Consider the following 7,500-nt stretch of genomic DNA (forward strand, 5'->3'; position numbering starts at 1 on the left):
AGGGCTTTGCTGTAGCTCTGGTTCTCCGAGTCGGGCAGAGGGGTGTACGGCGGTGGGGGTCCCTGCCCAGGGCTCTGGTTCTCCGAGTCGGGCAGAGGGGTGTACGGCGGTGGGGGTCCTTGCCCAGGGCTCTGGTTCTCCGAGTCGGGCAGGAGGGGGTACGGCGGTGGGGGTCCCTGCCCAGGGCTCTGGTTCTCCGAGTCGGGCAGGAGGGGGTACGGCGATGGGGGTCCCTGCCCAGGGCTCTGGTTCTCCGAGTCGGGCAGGAGGGGGTACGGCGGTGGGGGTCCCTGGCCAGAGCTCTGGTTCTCCGAGTCGGGCAGGAGTGGGTACGGCGGTGGGGGTCCCTGGCCAGAGCTCTGGTTCTCCGAGTCGGGCAGGAGGGGGTACGGCGGTGGGGGTCCCTGGCCAGAGCTCTGGTTCTCCGAGTCGGGCAGGAGGTGGTCCAGGCGGGTGCCCCCTGGTCCCCCCGACGTGTTAGGGGGCGAGCGGTGGGTCTCCCCCAAGCCCAAAGCCCCGGTTCCCAGAGTCGGGTAAACTGCGGGAGTAACTTTGACTCTCTTAAGGTAGGCAGGAACCGGTGTGAGTGGTGTGGAAAGCCGAGTTGGGGCTCCACGCTCTGGGCACAGGGGGATCTCCTAGTGGTCCACCCCAGGCCCAGAGTGTGGAGCCCCAACTCGGCTTATTTTTTTTAAAATTATTATTATTATTATTATTATTATTATTTTTTTAATCTTATTTTATTTTATTTTTTTCAATTTTTCGGGATGCACCGGGTAGAAGTTCAAACTTCAACCGCCGTGGGGGTCCCTGGCCAGCGTTCTGGTTCTCCGAAGTGGGGCTGAGGGGGTCCAGGCGGGTGCCCCCTGGTCCCCCCCGACGTGTTAGGGGGCGAGCGGTGGGTCTCCCCCAAGCCCAAAGCCCCGGTTCCCAGAGTCGGGTAAACTGCGCGACTAACAATGACTCTCTTAAGGTAGTCAGAAACCGGTGTGAGTGGTGTGGAAAGCCGATTCGGGGCTCCACGCTCTGGGCACAGGGGGATCTCCTAGTGGTGCCCCCCAGGCCCAGAGTGTGGAGCCCCAACTCGGCTTATTTTTATTTTTATTATTATTTTTTTTTTTTATTTAATTATTATTTTGGGATTATTAGACTGGGTAGAAGTTGCAACTTCAAACGGGCATATCTCCGGAACCAAGCCGAGTTGGGGCCCCATACACCCGGCGTGGGGGGCCCTCCTAGAGGCCCCCAATACCCCCGAGTGTGGAGCCCCAACTCGGCTTACTTTTCGAGTTACAGCCGGTCAAAGTTGAAACTTTAAAGGGCCATATCTCCGGAACCAAGCCGAGTTGGGGCCCCATACACCCGGCGTGGGGGGCCCTCCTAGAGGCCCCCAATACCACCGAGTGTGGAGCCCCAACTCGGCTCACTTTTCGAGTTACAGCCGGTCAAAGTTGAAACTTTAAAGGGCCATATCTCCGGAACCAAGCCGAGTTGGGGCCCCATACACCCGGCGTGGGGGGCCCTCCTAGAGGCCCCCAATACCCCCGAGTGTGGAGCCCCAACTCGGCTCACTTTTCGAGTTACAGCCGGTCAAAGTTGAAACTTTAAAGGGCCATATCTCCGGAACCAAGCCGAGTTGGGGCCCCATACACCCGGCGTGGGGGGCCCTCCCAGAGGCCCCCAATACCCCCGAGTGTGGAGCCCCAACTCGGCTTACTTTTCGAGTTACACCCGGTCAAAGCTGGACAGGAAGTGGCCGTATCTCGGGACCGGAAGGTCCCCGTGGCTCGGGACGGCGGGAGGAGCAAGGTCCCCGAGAGCGGGCCCCGCACCCGCCGCCGCGAGCCGCTGGGACCTCCCGGTCCCGAGATGGGCCCCGTTACGCGCGGGCGACTTTCGGAGAAAACGGCCCGTATCTCGGAGAGGGGAGGTCCCAGCGGCTCGCCCTTTCGGGTGTCGGGGGCTCCCCACGGGCCCTCTCGGACCCCGCCTGCCCCGGGCCCCTGGGACCTTTCCTTCCCGGGCGCCCCCCCGACACGTCGGGCCCCTTTTCTCCGGGACCCGGGGGCCCCGGAGCTCGGGGGCGGGCTCTTTGCGAGGGGCCCGCCGGGACGCCACACTTGACCCGAGTCCGGTGTCTCTGGGCCGCCGGGTCCCCGAGCTACGGGCGTTCGAATTCGGGGCCCGAAAATCCCTCAAAGTCCGAAAACGTGCAGTGGGCGGGGACTTCCGGGGCCCCGGAGGCTCTGACGGCACACCCAGGGAGGTGCACCGTCCTCGGGCACGGCCAGGTGGCCCCCCCGGGGTCCTGGAAGTCTCCCCGCCCCCCGGAGACACCCACACCCACACCCACCCACCCACCGGACGGGAAGATTCCGTTTTTCGCCGATATCTCGAAAACGGCCGGGCGAAAAAATTTCAAACTCGGGTCTTCCGTAGGCCTCGGGGGGCCCTATCCAAAGAGGCCACCCGCGTCCCCGGGGGCCTCGGGGTCAGGGAGTTAGGCCCGGTCAAAGGCGCGGCGTTTTTGGCTTATATCTCGCGAACCCCCGGGCCAATCTTCCCCAAACTCGAATCGACCGTAGTGCCGGACGGGGCCTTTCGAAAGAGCCCACCCACGAGGTCCAACTCGCCCGGGTCCCCGAGTTATAGCCGTTCAAAGTCGGGGGTCCCGGCGAACGGCGATCCGGTAGGGGGCGTCCCCGGGGCCCGCCGCCGCCCTGGTTCGAGCGAGGGCCCCCGTGGGACCTCGCCACCCAAATTTGAGCTCTCTGGGCCTTCGCGTCGCGGAGATACGGGCGATTTTCTCCCGGGATCGTGACGTCATCGGCGGGCGCCATTTCAGAGCGCGGCCGAGGGTTTTCGGCCGATATCTCCGCGAATACTCGACCAAAAACGACGAAACGCATATGGACGCGTTCAGCTCGGCGAGACGGTTCGAATGAGCCCGGCCTCGGCCGGGCACGTCGAGTTTTCGGCGAGATATTTGCGTTTTTCCGCTTCCGGGGCGCTTTGGGGGCCCGTATCTCGGGCCCCCGGGGGCCCACGGGGCTGGGGGCGGTCTCATTCGAAAGGTCTCGTCCCGTTCTCCAGCCGACAAAAATTTGGCGTCGATCGGAGCCGCCTTCGGAGAGCTACGGTCGTTTGAAGCCCCGTGCGGTGGGGTTACCGTCCTTCAAACAGCCGCCGCTCGCAGGGGGAGTCCCGGGGAGGCATGGTTGCCTGTATGACTTGGGCTTAGAGCACCCAGCCCCGCGCTCCTGGAGGAACCTCCGGTGCACAGGGTCTGCTGCAACCAGCCACGTGGGTTCTGAGGGGTAGGGGAGCGTGCGCTCTCCTCCCCGGGCGGGCGGCCGGGCCCTGGGGGCTCGCGCCTCCACGGAGGGACCTCGCTCCCGGGGCTTCGTCCCCGGGGCTCGGGGACTCCGTGGCGGCTCGGCCCCCGGGGTTCGACCCCGCTCGCTCGCTCCAAAACCCAAGTCCAAAACGTGGGGTTGCACGGGAGCTCCGGGCGCGACGGGTCTCCACGCACGGCCCCGGGGAGGGAGCTCCGACCCGGGCCGGAGGCAGATTCGCCCCCCGCCCCCCGGCTGTCCGCCCGGAGCCGAGACGGTCCTAAAACGGGCCTTGGGGGTGATGTAGAAGGGTAACGCTCACACAACCAGGACTCACACAAACCGATCTGCATCCCAGGCAGGGTGCGGGTCTCCTGGGCACGAATAAAGCCCGATGCCCCGTGGGTGATGTTGGCCCTGGCCACTCAAGGCACTCACCCAAGCCAGAGAGGGTGCACTCTGGCTGGGGAAGCAGATTCAATCTCTGCTGTGGTGGAGCTCTGGAAAAACGCCAAACCTCCAGGAAAAGACGGCCCGGTTTCTCTGAAAAGTGCATCCCAGGCAGGGTGCGGGTCTCATGGGCACGAATAAAGCCCGATGCCCGTGGGTGATGTTGGCCCTGGCCACTCAAGGCACTCACCCAAGCCAGAGAGGGTGCACTCTGGCTGGGGAAGCAGATTCAATCTCTGCTGTGGTGGAGCTCTGGAAAAAACGCGAAACCTCCAGGAAAAGACGGCCCGATTTCTCTGAAAAGTGCATCCCAGGCAGGGTGCGGGTCTCCTGGGCACGAATAAAGCCCGATGCCCCGTGGGTGATGTTGGCCCTGGCCACTCAAGGCACTCACCCAAGCCAGAGAGGGTGCACTCTGGCTGGGGAAGCAGATTCAATCTCTGCTGTGGTGGAGCTCTGGAAAAACGCGAAACCTCCAGGAAAAGACGGCCCGGTTTCTCTGAAAAGTGCATCCCAGGCAGGGTGCGGGTCTCATGGGCACGAATAAAGCCCGATGCCCGTGGGTGATGTTGGCCCTGGCCACTCAAGGCACTCACCCAAGCCAGAGAGGGTGCACTCTGGCTGGGGAAACAGATTCAATCTCTGCTGTGGTGGAGCTCTGAAAAAAAAAAAACGCGAAACCTCCAGGAAAAGACGGCCCGGTTTCTCTGAAAAGTGCATCCCAGGCAGGGTGCGGGTCTCATGGGCACGAATAAAGCCCGATGCCCGTGGGTGATGTTGGCCCTGGCCACTCAAGGCACTCACCCAAGCCAGAGAGGGTGCACTCTGGCTGGGGAAGCAGATTCAATCTCTGCTGTGGTGGAGCTCTGAAAAAAAAAAAAAACGCGAAACCTCCAGGAAAAGACGGCCCGATTTCTCTGAAAAGTGCATCCCAGGCAGGGTGCGGGGTCTCCTGGGCACGAATAAAGCCCGATGCCCACCTTGAAACGGAGCCTGGGCTCGACTCTGAAGTCCAGATCTCGAAAAACGACAGAGTCCAAAAAGGTGCGGTGGCTCCAAACCTCCATGCCCTCAGACCTCCCTGGCCAGCCCAGGGAGGGTGGCCCGTCCTGGGCCAGACTCAGATTTCCCCCGCCACCCCTGGAGCTCCGCCTGGAGCGAAGACGGTCCTAAAACGGACCATGGGGCTCTTGTAGAGGATGAGGGAGGGAGAGAGGGGCCTTCAGAGAGCCCCTTGGCCGGCTTGACTCTGGAGTCGAATTTGGAAAAATAGACAAAGTCCATAAACGTGCTGTTGGTTCGGACCTCCAGGGCACTCAAGGCACTCACCCAAGCCAGAGAGGGTGCACTCTGGCTGGGGAAGAGGATTCAATCTCTGCTGTGGTGGAGCTCTGAAAAACACGAGAACCTCCAGGAAAAGGCGGCCCGGTTTCTCTGAAAAGTGCATCCCAGGCAGGGTGCGGGTCTCCTGGGCAAGAACGAAGCCCAATGCCCACCTTGAAACGGAGCCTGGGCTCGACTCTGAAGCCCAGATCTCGAAAAACGACAGAGTACAAAAAATGTGCGGTGGCTCCAAACCTCCATGCCCTCAGACCTCCCTGGCCAGCCCAGGGAGGGTGGCCCGTCCTGGGCCAGATTCAGATTCGCCCGCCACCCCTGGAGCTCCGCCTGGAGCGAAGACGGTCCTAAAACGGGCCTTCGGGGATGTATGAGAGAGGGGAAGCGTGGTGGTGGCAAACACAGAGGACCCCCTACCAGCGATCAGACCGTCGTGAGTCCCACTCAGAGTCACTCTGGGTGGGCATGTAAAAATCCAGATTACGCCGCGCTGGAGCTCTGGAAGTTACGAGACCTCCAGGAAAAGACAGGCTGGTTTTCTGAAAAGTGCACCCCAGGCAGGGTGCATCTTTTCCTGGGCACGAGCCCAGCGCACATGGTGTGGTGGTCCGGCTCTGGTGCCAAAGTTTGGGGGAAAAAATAGACAGAGTCCAATAACGTGGTGTGGTTCCAAAGCTCCATGCCCTCAGACCTCCCTGGCCAGCCCAGGGAGGGTGGCCCGTCCTGGGCCAGATTCAGATTTGCCCGCCACCCCTGGAGCTCCGCCTGGAGCGAAGACGGTCCTAAAACGGGCCTTCGGGGATGTATGAGAGAGGGGGAAGCGTGGTGGTGGCAAACACAGAGGACCCCTACCAGCGATCAGACCGTCGTGAGTCCCACTCAGACTCACTCTGGGTGGGCATATAAAATCCAGACTACGCCCCGTCGGAGCTCTGGAAGTACGAGACCTCCAGGAAAAGACAGGCTGGTTTTCTGAAAAGTGCACCCCAGGCAGGGTGCATCTTTCCTGGGCACGAGCCCGGCGCACGTGGCGGGGTCCGGCTCTGGTGCCAAAAAAATTGAGAAAAATCGACTAAGTCCAATGGCGTGACGTGGGTTCAAAGCTCCATGGTCTCAGACCTCCCTGGCCAGCCCAGGGAGGGTGGCCCGTCCTGGGCCAGAGTCAGATTCGCCCGACACCCCCTGGAGCTCGACCTGGAGGGAAGACGGTCCTAAAACGGGCCTTCGGGGCTGTATGGAAGAGGGCAAGTGTGGTGGTGCAAAACACAGAGCACCCCCTACCATTGATCAGACCGTCGTGAGTCCCACTCAGACTCGCTCTGGGTGGGCATATAAAATCCAGACTACGCCCCCCCCGTCGGAGCTCTGGAAGTACGAGACCTCCAGGAAAAGACAGGCCGGTTTTATGTAAAGTGCACCCCAGGCAGGGTGCGTCTTTCCTGGGCACGAGCCCGGCGCGCGTGGCGGGGTCCGGCTCTGGTGCCAAAAAATTTGAGTAAAATCGACTAAGTCCAATGACGTGGTGTGGTTCCAAAGCTCCATGGTCTCAGACCTCCCTGGCCAGCCCAGGGAGGGTGGCCCCGTCCTGGGCCAGAGTCAGATTCGCCCGACACCCCCTGGAGCTCGACCTGGAGGGAAGACGGTCCTAAAACGGGCCTTCGGGGCTGTATGGAAGAGGGCAAGTGTGGTGGTGCAAAACACAGAGCACCCCCTACCATTGATCAGACCGTCGTGAGTCCCACTCAGACTCGCTCTGGGTGGGCATATAAAATCCAGACTGCGCCCCCGTCGGAGCTCTGGAAGTACGAGACCTCCAGGAAAAGACGGGCTGGTTTTATGGAAAAAGTGCACCCCAGGCATATGCTTGTCGAACGGTCGGTCTGGGTAAACGGCGAGTGTCCGTGCTGTTGCGTGCGAACGAGATTCCCAATGCTAACGAACCTCCCCCGGCTGGCGACCGGGGAGAGCGCCTCGTTTTCGGGCACGAGCGAATGCGTCTGCCTGGCGGAGCCCCCGTCGGTGCCGAGGTGGTCCTGAGACGGGCCTTCGGGGTTTTGTCGAGGAAGGGGACAAGCGCCCCAATCGGACAAGGCGACGGGCTAAAAAATGGTGCTCGGTATCGGTTTCTGACATCCAGGCGGGGATGCGTCATCTGGGGTCGGCAGGCAGGCAGGCAGGCGGTCACCAGGGCGCTCTGGAGGAAAAGGCCCCCCTCCGGAAAAAAAGGACAGAGTCCGTAAACGTGAAGTCGAAAGAGTTCCCCAGGGCCGGCCCGTCTCCATGGCCGGTGACCTGGGTGGGTGCCTCGGACCCGGGGCGAGACGGTATCGGTGGGCGTGAACGGAGCACCCGTCGGTGCCGAGACGGTCCTAAAACG

Source organism: Pimephales promelas, unplaced genomic scaffold, assembly GCF_988280905.1.
Source record: "Pimephales promelas unplaced genomic scaffold, fPimPro1.hap1.1 HAP1_SCAFFOLD_81, whole genome shotgun sequence".
NCBI classification, from domain to species: Eukaryota; Metazoa; Chordata; class Actinopteri; order Cypriniformes; family Leuciscidae; genus Pimephales; species Pimephales promelas.